General features: G+C 36.8%; 1 pseudogene; it reads right to left on the bottom strand.

Annotated features, from left to right (window-relative positions):
* Positions 1–786: 786 nt before the first annotated feature.
* On the bottom strand, positions 787–8,158 carry LOC142433270 (DNA repair protein XRCC2 pseudogene; annotated as a pseudogene).
* Between the last annotated feature and the right edge of the window lie 7,793 nt (positions 8,159–15,951).

Raw genomic sequence — 15,951 nt, 5'->3', positions numbered from 1 at the left:
ACGATTGTGAGGCTAGCACAGGATTGGGAGTGTTTCTGTAGTGCAAAGGATTTCTCTGAGTCAAAACCGATAAGGGCACCTAACAGCAATGAAGCCCTGGTGGCACCGTGAATAAGCACTCAATTACAAACCGAAAGTTTGGTGGTTGGAACCAACCGGCTACTTCACAGGAGAAAGATATGGTAGTCCGCTTCCAGTCTAGGAAATGCTATGAGGCAGTTCTGCTCTGTTCTAAAGATTCACTATGAATTAGAATCAACTCAATGCCAATGGATTGTAATAAACAGGAAGATGTTTGAGATAAATATATAAATTAGAGCAATGTATGTAACACAAAGTAACTTCAAGTATTATCTAATCAGAAGAGGGGAAAATATTCACCAGAAAGCATGAGATTGACAGCTCTAAATGACAGCAGTCTCTACTTGTCAAGGATAGTGATAGCAGCATGTCTGCTACTAGGAGTGCTCTGAAAACTAACCCATTGCACTATTAGGACAATTTTCAAGACAGAAAGAGTCCTGCTCCAGCTGTAACCGCATTTGTGGCCAAAATACATGCTACTGAAGACTCAGAACCACAAATAAGTTCTAGTGAAAGGTCAAGATTATGTATAATGAAAGCATTCTCCAGACATCCATGCAACCAGTCATTTTCCACCACCAAAGTCAACAATCTCCAGACTAGTTTCTTCAACACTTCTAGTAAACCAACCACCTAGACTTTTGAGAAAAGTAGCAGCAAAAGTACATATCTTAAAGCCAGAGTCAAAAGGGCATCCTCACTTCAAGAAGAGTGCATCAAGAAAACTAAATCGAAAGAGAATAGAAAAAGTGAAGATACTATCTTTCTTTGTGTGAACATAATAAACAGAAATGAAGGAATAAATTGTTATAGACAAGTGCAACTCAACCAGAAATTGTTCAGACAGTTTTTCAGTTGTTCTCCTTCAGTACAGATCTTCCTTATATCTCTGCTTCCCTAGCAAATCCTACACCTGTCATTGAGAATTCAATAAAACTGGAATTGAATGGGTGGAAACAAACTCAGGGATCTATAAACAGTATCTACCAATTCAACTTGCTTTCTCCAACTGTGAAAAGAGGAGACAGTAGCATACAAGATGAGAAATGGCTAAAAATAGAGTTTGGTTTATTTGATAACCTATCTTACTGGGCTAATCAGCACTTGATAAGAAGTTCAGGTTAAAATGGGCAGTCAAGGTGTGCTATTACTAATTTTTAAGCAACAGCATGAAGGATGTCAGATATTAATAAACTTAGTTGATTTTAGTAATTCAGACAAAAATCTAATGGATTTTCCAAACTAATATTAATTCTATATAATATGTAATTATATACATTAAATGGGCAAAAGAAGCCACTTAGTACTTTATTATGGGTGACATAGTGGTTATGAGTTGGGCTGCTAACTGTAAGGTCAGTAGTTCGAAACTACTAGTGGCTTCAGTGGAGAAACATGAGACGTATTACTCTTGTAATGAGTTACAGTCTCAGAAACCCACAGGTGCACTTCTACCCTTTTCTATAGGGTCACTATGATTCAGAATCAACTCAGTGGGAGTGAGTTTGTTTTCTGTTTTTTGGGGGGACTATATAATTTCTCCCCAGTTTTGCTATTTTCAGCTCCCTTGTTCACCCATCTACCACTTAAGGCAAGATGGTCATACTCATATATGGACTGTATACAGTGGATGTGTGTTTTGTGTTCCTAAGGAAAATTAGATTTAGATTGCCAGATATGGATTTTGTCTTGCCATTTTTGTTCAGACATTTGGAAGAAGGAGAAAATTCTGTTTTCTAAACATTTCCTGTAGCTTCACTCAAGTTTTGCCAAGCCAGACATGTGGACCATTTTTTCCCCTAAAATGGCTTTTAATTCTTGTTTTTATAACCTGGAGATCAGGCTGTTGCTTGCACATTATGTGTGCTGCTTTGTATTATGGTGTCTATATGCCTTGCAATTTTCAAGAACTATTATTTTGTGAACATATGATGCATTTTTTCATTGAAAATACAGTTTTTTTCCAAAATGAGACACATGCACACAGAAAGAAAAGTAACAGCAACAATGACAAAAAAGCATAAAAAGAAAAAATTAAGGATTAAATGCAAAACTGTTTAATATGAAGGAGTAGGGATTGTAAATGAATTTAATATTTTTAATTTTCTATAATGCAGGCATATAACTTGTAATTTTAAAATGTAAAAATAATGGCTTTAAGATGTTAATTTAGAACAAATATTACAGAGTGAAATAATTAGATTTTAATTTAAATGATTAGATACATTTAATGATAGTTTTTACTGCCTTTAAGTTAGTTTATGAAATAATTTATAACGCTTCCATCTATATACACACGTGCAAGTATAAATCATGTATGTTATAGGTATGTGCATTTGTTATATATCAGCTAACATATTTTCAGCTTATAAAAGACTTTTAATAAGTTTCATAACATCCTTCAAAATAATAATTTATGATACATATCAACAAAATTCAACCCCACTTTCTCCAATAATGGAAAATATCTTTTTAAAGATTATTTCATTTTAAGTGACCTGCAACTAAGAAAAACTGGTTCCTTTTTTTGGATCATCTCGTTTAAAAAAAAATATTCTATGCTTTACCATGTGTTGCCGTGTCTTACAAAGATGGGGTTCTAAAATTTATGCCTTTATTACTTAACCTCTTAAAGGCAGAACCAGTGCCTTCTGTTTAGTCTGAGGAATATTTTTAATCATTTTATTGGGGACTCATACAATTCTTATCACAGTGCATACACACATCCATTGTGTCAAGCACATTTGTACTTGTGCCGTCATCATCATTTTCAAAACATTTGCTTTCTACTTGAGCCCTTGATATCAGCTCATTTCCCCCCTCCCTCCCCATAGTCTGAGGATTTTTGCATGATGCTTTGTGTTGATACTCATTCCCAAGTTTCTATAAAAGTGAGAACTTCTCTTCAGAGTAGATGCCTTTAAATGAACACTTTCTCCTCCATTGGTGAGGTCTGTTCAATAAAAAGCTGAGAAGCTAAATATAAAATCAAAAGGCAGAGGGAGGGGTGGCTACAAAACAAAGTTTCTAGTACATAAAGGGTGAAAAGCAATCAGGAGAAACTGCTGCAGTGCCCTAAAAAGAATCTTCCAAGGCAAGATTTTATTGCTTCTTCAGAGCTATTGGACAGCGTATGCTCAAGAATTCCAACAAGCCATAGCAGACCAAAATGGTGATCTGTGTCCATATATAAGACATCTACTTTCAGTTCACCTTCTGACTTATGAGGTATACACCATGATGCTAAGTGATACAGCATTTCTGTTTTTCCTGTTCCTTCTGCACCACGATATTCCAGAATATCACCATGCACAGGTGATTCTTCATCAGCAAACAGATATGGTTCTATGTCTTTTTAAGAACTTCTAACACCTTCAAGCTTGGCATAAAGCTCAGTTCCGGACTCTGCCCTGTACAGATCACTACACAGTGCCCTGAAGGCCCAACTATCCTGGCACTGCAGGCATGTATTGACTTGGATGATCGTGCAGCCAGTCAGACTGGCCAGGCTCAGCCAACATTTTTGCTGCTATAATTGAGAAATTACTAGACATGAGAATAAGCAATTCAAATGCATTTTATTGCCTACTTCATTGTATTGGGTAATTTTTCAGTTATATTTTAAAAAAATTATTAACAGATACAGATTGCCTAAATGCCTTTGTGCTTGGAGACCTATTAATGCAATTAATAACCAAATAGACTTTTGGTAGATATATTTTATCTGCTTTTAATGGAAATGTTGAATATTTTATAACATGATATTGGTTGAATCATCAAATAATTATTAGACAATATTACTAATATAGATGTCTGAAACTCATTTCTAAGAAGTTATATCCATAACTTTAGATCAACTTTAAAATTTCCTTAAGCTTAATAACTCTAACCTGCTCTGCTTCTTAAAGCTTTTTATTATGAATTGGATGAAGATTTACAGAGTAAATGTAAAACTGATGTTTTACATTCAACAATACTACTCATCCCATCACCTAGCCCTTCTGAACTTTGTCCTTGCTGCACCTTTGATCCCAAATGGTTGATTATTCTAAGGTATGTGTTCCTCACTAGTGTGTTTATTCTCCTTATAGACCTGTCTATTGTTTGTCTAAAAACTGAGTCATAGTGGTGACTTTAGTTGCAAATCTGAAGGGTTACTAAGAGCCCTAGTCTGTGTGTGTGTGGGGGGTGGGGGGGTATCAGCTGTTCTACCAGTCTATCTCTGATCAGTAAGCCTTCTCTTTTATGATCTAAACCATGTTTTTTTGTAAATGGCTAATATCTTGATAAATCAGGAATTCAAATGACTCAAGAAAAATCCAAGGAAAGGAAAAGCAGATAATAATAGTGATGAAAAGAGACAATGACCAAAACTACGGACAATATAAGGGAATGTTCATAGTTACTCATAGCAATCAATATCGAAACAATTAAATAATATTTGTTTATTTGTTGTCTCCCAATTCAGTACATAAAAAACAAGGAGGGTCTTTCAGTACCAGTGACATGGACCTTGTCGGCAGCTGTGGGAAGAATGGTAGTAGGGACAACCCTCCCAGAATGTGATTTCTCAAAGCATATCAAGAACCTTAAAAATGGGGGTGGGGTGGGGCAGATAGCCATGATGGATGCATAGCTCCCACCACCAGAGGGACAAGCAACAGAAACAGAAATGTGGGTCGGGGGATACGGAGGACAGTGCAAGAAATGGAATATATATATATATATATATATATATATATATATATATATATATATATAATTTATCAAGTGTTCGCGAAGTGGGAAAATGGTAGAGGGAAGGAACAAAAGAGGAGCTGATAAGAGCTCGAGTAAAAAAATAATGCTTTGAAAATTACAATGGCAACTTATGCACAAGTTTGCCTGATGTAATTTATTTGTGGATTCTTATAATATCTGTAAAAGCCCATAATAAAATGATTTAAATTGAAAAAATAACCTTAAATATGCCCATTCTTGATTGAGCTATTGAATCATATGATATGTGAATTTTTTTTGGATCATTTTATTAGGGGCAACTCTTATCACAGTCCATACATACATCAATTGTGTAAAGCACATTTGTACATTCATTGCCCTCATCATTCTCAAAATATTTGCTCTCCACTAAAGCCCCTAGCATCAGCTCCCCATATTTTTCCCTCCCTCCCCACTCCCCCCTCCCTCATGAACCCTTGATAATTCATAAATTATTATTTTGTCATATCTCGCCCTGTCCGACGTCTACCTTCACCCATTTTTCTGTTGTCTGCCCCCCAGGGAGGAGGTCACATGTAGATCCTTGTAATCGATTCCCCCTTTCCATCCCACCCTCCTACCCTCCCAGTATCTCCACTCACACCACTGGTCCTGAAGGGATCATCCGCCCTGGATTCCCTGTCTTTCCAGTTCCTATCTGTACCAGCGTACACCATCTGGTTTAGCCAGACTTGCAAGGTAGAATTCAGATCATGTTAGTGGGCGGGAGTGGGGAGGAGCATTTAGGAACTAGAGAAAAGTTGTGTTTTTCATCGTTACTACATTGCACCTTGATTAGCTCATCTCCGCCCCAAGACCCCTCTGCAAGGGGATCTCCAGTGGCCGACAAATGGGCTTTGGGTCTCCACTCTGCACTCTCCCCCTCATTCACTATGGTAAGATTTTTTTTTTACATTTTATTAGGGGCTTATACAACTCTTATCACAATCCATGCATATATATACATCAATTGTATAAAGCACATCCGTACATTCTAAACCATGTTTTAAGAACATAGAGTAGGATATATATGTACATATATATGTGATCTCAATAATATTGGCTTCAACCCTTAATAGGCAAACAAAGGTCTCAGCAAACGGTGTTGCAAATGCCCAGTGGGAGTACCTAGGTGCCGAGGTGGCTCTGTGAGGAAGCATTGAATTACTAACCACAAGCATGGTGGGTTAAACTCAGCAGCCGCTCTGTGGAAAGATGAGGTTATCTGCTCCACTAAATATGTACAGTCTCTGAACCCCTATAAGTTGGAATGGACTTCATGGCAGTGTGAGTCTCATAGGGGAGCTAAGGGAACTAATGTTCTGATAGGCTGCCTTCAATTAATTTTTATTCTCCACTCTACATCCCAATACCAGCACCATAGTGGAAACAGTTAGTTCTATATAGCACACATGAGTCAGAATTGACTTGACAGGAACTATTAACAACAACCTTTATCCTTGAGGGCTCAAATTCTGTCAAAAGTGAACAAGAACATAGAATATTGTTTTCAGCAGAATTCTATTTGATAATAGATCAGCCTGATCTATCAGAGTTAATTTTAATTACATTTTCTTATTCTTCAAATCACTCAACCACAGGTGATTTCTCCCCAAATTAGACCCCCCTAAATAGGGCCTTGGGTTCTTGACATTTTCCTGTGTCAGGTATCACCCACTACTCATCAAAAGAAAAATGTTCCCTCAATGGTGCTCTTTTTTTCCATTCTATTGTTAAAAAATAATCCATATATTTTCCTATATATTTCTATAACCACCACTAAAGAAAATATTCACCCAAACAAGAAAACTGTCACCACAAAGAACTATAAAGACAAGAAATCCTGGGCAGGGGGCAGGGGGAGTGGGTAAAAATGATTGTTTTGCAAAGCACTGAATAAATCTGTTCTGTCTCTTTAAAGGAGAATTGAGATGGCATCAATTTATTCATTTTTGAGAAATGTGGACACAGTGCTATGCTCTCAGGATACTACACTGAGCAAAACAGATAAACCCTGTGCACTTATCATTTACTGTCTCGGAAAAACAGATAGATTATCATATAAATAAGTATAGTCAGGAACCATTGTAAGTGCTATATAAAGCATAACCAAGTTTGTTTTTTAAAATGTACCAAAAACCCATTGCCATCGAGTTGGTTCCAATTTATAGTGATTCATGGGTTTTCTGAGAAGGGTACATTTTCACAGTCTCATCTTTCTCCCATGGAGTGTCTGGTAAGCTTGAATCACCGATATTGTTCACAAGTCTCTTCACCTGGAGTTCTTTGTAATGTGCAGGGGACTATAATTTCAATCAGGGATCAAGGAAAACCTTCCTGAAACATAAGTAAACACGTATAGCATATCCCCAAGGATTATAAAAACCCGGCCGTGGAAAAACAAGGAGGGATGAAAGCCATTTGGATGCTTGAGGGAATGAAGTAAGGTCAGCAGTGAGGAGCCTGGGGAGGGTGTTAGTGGGGAAATTAAGTGCAGAGGGTTTGTGAAGAAAGGCAGAGGTCAACTCTCAAAGGGTTTTGCAAGCATGTTTAAGATTTCAGAGTTGTTTCAGGGGTCATTGATGAATAGTCATATAAAAAATGGTGAGAGTATGAGAGGAGAAGAGCCATGATCCAGTTGGCATTTTAAGTAGATTATGCTGCTGTTTGTGGAGAAAGAACTTGGAATAGCAATGGATAACATCTATTTTCATAAATAGAGAAGTTTTAAATTTGGGGATATATTGCACAAATCAGATTAAAAAATAACCATCCTTCTTTGAGGAGGAAATAGTTAAGTAGTAGGAATTATATCCAACTTGTCCACTGAGAAAATTGCCTACCAGAAGCATGAAAATTGCATAATTAAATTGCTAGTGTACTTATTACATACATGAAGTCCTCATGTAAATAAAAGTGTCCATTACTTACAATACTGTTTTACATGTTATCATTCATAGGCACATGCCAATAATGTTATTCTCATGTCTCATAGTCATACAAAGTCATCCCAATGGAATTTCATGGGTCAAAGGTATTTTAAGTTAAGTCAAATATCAAGTCTAATTTACACTGTGCATTCATTCATTTCCATATAGCTGACTATGGGACTGCTCTAGTGATAAACAAACCAAATCCACTGCCATCAAGGTGATATATACTCATATTGACATTATATGGCAGGAAAAAACTGTCCCATGGGGTTGCCAAGGTTGCAAATCTTCACAGAAATAGATTGTCATATCTTTCTGTCATAGAGTGACTGGTGGGTTTCAGCACAAACCTTTCTTTGTGGGCAGCCAGACCCTTTAACCATGGTGCCACTGGGACTCCATTTACTATAAAGAATGGAGCTCCCTGTATTTGAAACTATACCACCAGAAATCAGTCTATTAATCATGTAAATCTTATATTTACGTGTTATCAGGTGACTAAAAGACAGCACGCCTAGAACAACCAGTGTGTAATATGCTGATGGTGCCAACTGCTCAGTGACTATGAGTAACTATATCAAAGGGTCAATAGGTTTTCTTATCAAATGCATACATCTTAAGAACTCACTGAATTAGTTGTGCATGGATTATAAAAAGGAGGAAATTATAGAGGGACACTGCTTACTGAAATTAGTTTTACATATAATTGCAACACTGTGCTACATTAACCTCATGTTAATATTCAGAAAATTGAGCAGCCTTTGTTTTCCCTTTTGTACTGTTGCATTTTCCTAAAAATTGGAAGTATATAAGTTTAAATTTGTTGCAGGCTGGTCTGTTCGACCAATAAATTTCCTTCTTTGCAAAACTACTGTCGAGACTTTTAAATTTGAATTATCACGGTAATTCAGAGGAAGCTCTGCTGCCTTTCAACCAGCCTGAGCTCTTAATAGCTTATTCACATGTGATGACACATGAAGTAGGCTTTATTTTGTATTTTAGGAAATTGACTGGGTACAGTGTGCAGTTCTTTTCTGGAGGTTGAAAAGTGTAAGTTAGAAATGTCCCTAAGCATAAAAGAGATGAAGATAAAGCACAATTGGTTGGCTCCCTACTGTTTTTTGTAACATTCATACCTAATCTTTCCAAGGGAAAAATCATCATCTTTACTTCCTGTGAAATAATAATAATAAAAGGCTTGCATTGATTATTACCCATGCTTCTCCATAGGCTTAGCTCATTCAGACATCTATTTAGTGGAACTTGCACTATAAATCAATAAAACACCCTATTTTAAAGAATGCTTCATATCATTTTCAGATTTTGCTTTCAAAGGTGCTATCCAAGGATCTCTATAATCCTAAACTAGGTCTTGTTTTATCATGCTACATGAAGTTTAGTTTTGCCATCAGTCATCTCCTTGATGAAAAGTAAAAGGGATCAAAATAGCCTAACGAATCTTCTTCTCTAATGTTCTAAGCAGGATAAAGCAGAGGAAATGGCCTTTCTGAATCAGAAGCATCTGAGACATAGAGGAGAGGAGTGGTTAATTTAAAAGTATTAATAACAGCCCCCTACCAAATCCTTGGCTTGACAGTTCAGGGGCAAATGTTTTGGCGGGATTGGCAATACTGGGAAAGGTGGAGAATAATACAGGATGAAGTACTTTGATTTATATTGAAAACAACAGAAATTAAGTAAGTGATAGAGAAAATAGGTGAACTACATCCAGAGGAAGGGGAAAATATGGGCCACTGGATACTAGCTTTGAGAATTGGGGAACATCTCAGGGATGGTCCAAGGAAGAAGCTTTGATTCCTCTGCCATGTACTTAAGAGAGCAAAGAAGTCGGTTTTTATGGTAAGGTGATTTCTTAAAAAATCAAAATTAGAATAAGGGAAGGGGAGTGCGGAGGGAGCAGGAGGGAAAAAGGGAATATGAGCTGATTCCAGGAACCCAAAATAAGGTGAATTTTGAGAATGATGAAGCCAATGAATGTATAAGGGTGCTTTACTCAATTGATGTACGTGTATTGTGATAAGAGTTGTATGAGCCCCAATAAAATGATTTATAAAAAAATCAAATGGGGCGCAGGAATATAGACATTAGTGAGCGTAAATGGACTGACTAGTATTGGCCAATTTGAATCAGAAAATCATAGGATTTACTATGGCGGGAAGAGCAGTCAAGATAATGGCATGGCATTGATTGTCAGAAAGGATCTTACTACACCCATCATGAAATACAGTACTGTCTATGATAAGATTATATCTGCCTTCAAGGAAATCCAACCAATACAACTATTATCAAACATTACTTGAACAATGCAATTGCTGCCAAGTTTAGCATACCAATAAGTAAGGTATAAACCTAATAAATAGAAATTATATTTTATTTAAAAAAATCAAAATTAGAAATACCATATGACCCAGCACTTCCTCTCTATGATATATATCTTAGAGTAATGAAAGTCATGACACAAGTAGATACATACACACTCCTGCTCATTGAAGCACTTTTTCTCAATAACAGCAAGATGGAAACAACATATAATAAATAAGTAAACTATAGTGTATACACTCAATAGAATATTATTCAATGTTAAAGAATAATGAGGAATCTACAAAACACCTCAAAACATAGATGAACCAAGAGGACATTATACTGAATGAAATTATTCCATCATAAAAGAACAAGCACTGTGTCACAGCATTACTTTTTAAGGCCAAGGAAAGATTTTCACACTAAAAGGAACAGTGTTTAATGATTCCCATAACTGGAAGGACAAGAGAAGATACTTTTGTACTTAGAGGACAAACGCAAACTCATTGCCACTGAGTCAATTTCCAACTCATAGCAACCGAATAGGAGAGAAGAGCTATCCTGTACATTTCTGAGACTGTTGATCTTTATGGAAGCAGAATGGTTTACCTGTCACCTGTGGAGTAGCTAGGAGGTTTGAACTGCTGACCTTGAGGTTAGCAGCAGTCCAACACTGCTCCACTAAATGGAAAATAATATACAATAAGAGGGAGATCAGCAAATATGTTGGATATAGGGGAATGCACTGAGAGGAGTGCAAGAATTATAAAGGCAGCAGAGGTAAATACAAGGTCAATTGTACAGTTAAATATACTATTCTGTAATCTCAGTGATTGGCAAGTAAATACAGGGGTATAGGAGGGAGAATGAGAATATACCCACCAATATATTTAGGTTTGTCAGAAGTATTTCTACATGTGTATTTACCTATACTGTCACTATATCTATGAATACATTAGAGCATTAAATAATCCAATCTCACTGTAATAGAGTCAATTATGACTCATAATGATCCTATAGGACAGAGCACAACTGTCCTGTGGGTTTTTGATACTGTAACACTTTATGAGAGTAAAAGCCTCATTTTTCTCTCACTGAGTGAATGGTGGTCTCAAACTTTTAACCTTATGGTCAGCAGCCCAAGGTGTAACCCACTATGCCACCAGGGCTCCTTTATTAGCATATGCAGATGAAATTTTATGAAAATTTCCTAGACAAAACCAAAACACCTTGAGGAAATGAATTTCTGGTCTTGGAGGCCCAAGATCACAGTTTTCAGGGATATCAAGGTCAACTGCCCTAATGTAAGTCCACAATAATATCTCACCCATTATCCTTGGTTGTTATAAGAGAACCTCTAGATCTGGGATGTTTATAATTTTCAAATAGTCAACCCAATAATTTAATTACAAACGTAGAAGAGGAATTTCCTATCTCTCAATCCAACATTATTAATTCTATACTATACTACATCTCTTTTATCTTTTTACAAATAATCTACCATAATCTTGTCTCTTTAGTACACTAATGAGATGTGCATTTATGTTAATAAAATTTTGCTATAGAGAACAGAATAGCGAATAGTGAAAGAGAATATAGAGAAGAGTTTTATGAATAAAGGATATAGCTTACAGTGATATGCTTAATTAAGGAATCAGGGATTCCAAATGAAACAGTACACATATATAGGCTGCCAATTCATTCTTTCAAGAATGATTAATAGGATATTGGAATTGCAGTTTTAACAAACTTTATGGGTCACACATCAAGAAAAAAAGAATGATTAGTCAGAATGGTGTTATTTTCCCATTAGACTAATAGATTATGGGAATTATTAGTCTCCACGACCCTGAAACTAAAATAACTAGATCATCTATGGCTCCCACTACTATTTTGCCCTCACAAATATTTCTTGGTCATTTTTGACTAAAGGCATCAAACAGTGTTTGATTCTCTCAAAGCTTAAAAAACAAAAACAAACTCACAGCCATCAAGTCAATTCCATAAAGACAGTGTCCTGCATCACGCTTGGATGACTAGCAACCGGGATCTTACAAATAGCCATCTAAGGTGCAAGAATTGGACTCTTCCTTCCCAGAGTAAATAAAAGTGATTAAAATCAAAGACTACAACGATTATAAGTCACCCTTGAGGTCTGGAAAATAACTTACTCCCATGGTTCAATTTTCAACCAAACAATAGATAAGTCTATACCCCCTTACTGCAGGGTTACGGGTAGGAGACCAGCCAGTCAGTGTGCAGGGTATCAACAATGATACATACAACTTTCCTCTAGTTTCTTAAATGCTTCCACACCCACTATCATGATCCAAATTCTACCTTACAAATCTGGCTAGACCAGAAGACACATATTTGTACATATAGGAACTGCAAACACAGGGAATCCAGAACAGATGATCCCTTCAGGACCAGTGGTGAGAGTGGCAATACCTGGAGGGTGGAGGGTAGGTAGGGTAGAAAAGGAGAACCGATTACAAGGATCTGCATATAACCTCCTCCCTGGGGGATGGACAACAGAAAAGTGGGTGAAGGAAGACGTCAGACAGTGTGAAATATGACAAAATAATAGTTTATAAATTATCAAGGGTCCATGAGGGAAGGGGGAACCGAAAAGGAGGGGGGGGGATGAGGAGCTGATATAAAGGGCTCAAGTAGAAAGCAAATGTTTTGAGAATGATGATGGCAACAAATGTACATATGTTCTTGACACAATGGATGTATGTATGGACTGTGATAAGAATTGTATGAGCCCCTAATAAAATGATTAAAAATGGATAAGTCTGTAAAGGGAATAATAACAAAAGGGATCTATGAACTCCTCAGCATAATCAAACATTTCAAATCAAAAGGACAGCATTTTCAGACCCAAGAACAAAGTTCATATGGGTAAGAAGGAAGGAATGGAACTAGGATACACAAGGAGGGAGGGAGATCGTGATTTTTCTGTGTAGGGATTATAACCAATGATATAAATTAAGATGTGTAAATATTGTTGCAGGGCAAATACTGTAAAGCTTCCCCTAGTTTTCAATTAAAAGTTATATATTTCCCAGTACACAAATAACTAAAATTTTAAAGATTAGATGTCTTTACAGTTGGCTGTGGATGATAAATTGTTTTTTCGCGTAATGAAGGCCTAAGATGGAGACACTTAGTGTTTGAGCTTTATATTAGCTAGACTTATACTTGAGCAAAATACTTAAAAGAGGATTCTCTACCACTTTGACCTCCAGATGAGGGCAAGGAAGCAAAGCTCCAATTGAGGCTTGCCTTTAATTATATTTAAGTAAATACATGAGGGGGGCTTCACAAAATTTCTGAGAAAATGGAATTGAAAGATAATGGAATTTTCCTGCAAAGACTTTGAAACAAACTGGTCAGCAGTTCAAATCCACCAGCCACTCTGCAGGAAAAGATGAGGACATCTGTTTCCATAAAGATTTACAGTCTTGGAAACCCTATATGTTACTATGAGTCAGAATTAACTAGATGACAGTAGGTTTGGATATATACAAATCCATTCTAACTTAGGGAGGTTCCTTGTGTGCAAAATACAACTGCTGCATTAGTTTGTTGATGCTCTGATCTTTTGGAATCAGAAAACCAGGCAAGCCATCTGAGGTGTGCTAAAAAACACCTTCAACTCGTACTTGAGTACTTGACCATTTGTACCATCCTGGGACTCCATACAAAATAAATAATGATATACTATATATTATATGAGATGTTACTTATATTACATAAATTATGTTTGCGTGTTAACATATATATATTTACATCTATAAAACCATAGCTACTATTTACAGAAAATCTACTAAGAATGAGTTTTGTATATAATCTCTTTAAGCATTGAAAAATAATTAAAAGTGTGCCCTTTTTATAGATCAGAGAATTGAGGTTCAGAAATGTTCACGACTTATTCTAGTAAGTGGGTCTGCCAGAGATTATAACCAATTGACTTCCTCTGGCTCCCCATGCATCCTTCCTTCTGAGCAGAGGCAATAAAGGAAGGTTAAGGAGAACCCAAACTCACTGCAATGAAGTCAATTCTAACTCCTAATGACCCTAAAGGACAAAGTAGAACCTCCCCTTTGTATAGCACCAATGAAACATACAACTTTCCTTTAGTTCTTCAATGTTTCCTCCCCCCGACTATCATGATACCAATTATACCTTACAAATCTGGCTAGACCAGAGCTTCTACGTGGGTATAGATAAGAGCTGGAAACAGGGAATCCAGGACAGATAAACTCTTCAGGACCAAAAATGAGAGTAGCAATACAGGGAGGGGGAGGGAGTTGTGGGGAGAGAGAGGGGGAACCAATCACAATGATCTACATATAACCTCCTCCCTAGGGAACAAACAACAGAAAAGTGGGCGAGGGGAGACATCGATCAGTGTAAGAAATGAAAAAATAATGATTCTTAAATTATCAAGGGTTCATGAGGGAAGGAGGGTGGGAGAGGAAGGGTAGAAAATGAGGAGCTGATGCGAAGGGCTCAGATAGAAAATGTTTAGAAAATGATGATGCCAACAAATACACAAATGTGCTTGCCACAATGGATGCATGTATGTATTGTGATAAGAGCTCTGTGAGTCCCCAATAAAATAATTTTTAAATAAAACACCCATTGTGGTTTCTGAGACTGTTACTTTTCACAGGAGTAAAAAGTTTCATCTTATGGTTTCATACTACTGATCTCTCAGTTAGGCTACCCAATGCATAACCACTACATCACCTGGGCTCCTTCTTAGGAGAAAAGATCTGTTGAACTTAGTCTCTTGACCTTTTTCCCTTCTGCCACCAAACAAATATGTCCTCCCTTATTTTAAGTTAAAAGTGGAGTGCTGTTTCTTGCACAGTAGTACATAAGTTATAGGAACAAACAGAAACCTCTTTAGCTCAGTTGAATTGTGTTCGATTTATCTCTCCAGAAAGATGCTGCTTTTGGTGTGGATGGCAGAAAACACAGACAAAAATAAGGAGTCATTAGTTGGTGACACAGAGGTGATATTGATGGCTTTCTTTCTTCACACTGATTGCAAGCAGATGTGTATTCCTAATAATGAAAATATTCGTACAGAGGAAAAAGCAGTATGAACGTCTAGCTGTCCAAATAAGACAATTATCACAAGAACCTGGCGAGCAAGCCTCCATGGTTTATTTGTCGACCTGGAATATTGTCAGCGATCCCCTGGTTCAAGCTTCTATGTATTATCTGAATGTTTGGCTGGGCAGCATTCCTACAGATTATCTATTTCTGCTGAATAACGTGCAGCAGGGCTGCTAATCAAGAGAAAAAAGAAGCTGCTTTTGGTGATGAAAATTGCTTTCCAGTGACTGATTGTGCTAATCAATCTTCTACAAGCGAAATCAGGGGTAAAAGATGGCCAATAATTGCAAACCACTGCTGCATGCATGAAGAAAAATAACAGACTCAAAAATAACAGACTGAAAGCACCACCAAAAAAGCAACTCTTGAGAAAATGTTGCAGAGTTAGCTGTATATATATATATATATTAGAATACAGTTTTATTTTCAGTCCAACACAGTCCTTTGCCTATTTGCCTACAGCACACACCTTTTTTTTAAATATGTGGGTGAGGACTCTACCTACCTTCCTGTGGTTTATCGTATTTGACAACACTTTCCAATTGGATAACAATCTGGAATTTCCTTTCCGGGGTCTGAAACCCGTGAGAGTTAGAGAAGTTGTTGAGATTGATGATGCCAGGGTTACATTTATTCTCTGATCATGCTTTTTTGAGTGAGATAACCACAGCTAAATTAATGGCTATGAAACTATTTGCAATGCCTCCCAGCTATCATT

Source organism: Tenrec ecaudatus, chromosome X, assembly GCF_050624435.1.
Source record: "Tenrec ecaudatus isolate mTenEca1 chromosome X, mTenEca1.hap1, whole genome shotgun sequence".
NCBI lineage: Eukaryota > Metazoa > Chordata > Mammalia > Afrosoricida > Tenrecidae > Tenrec > Tenrec ecaudatus.
The sequence above is the reverse complement of the archived record's forward strand: the minus strand, read 5'-3'. Positions and strand labels throughout refer to the sequence as shown.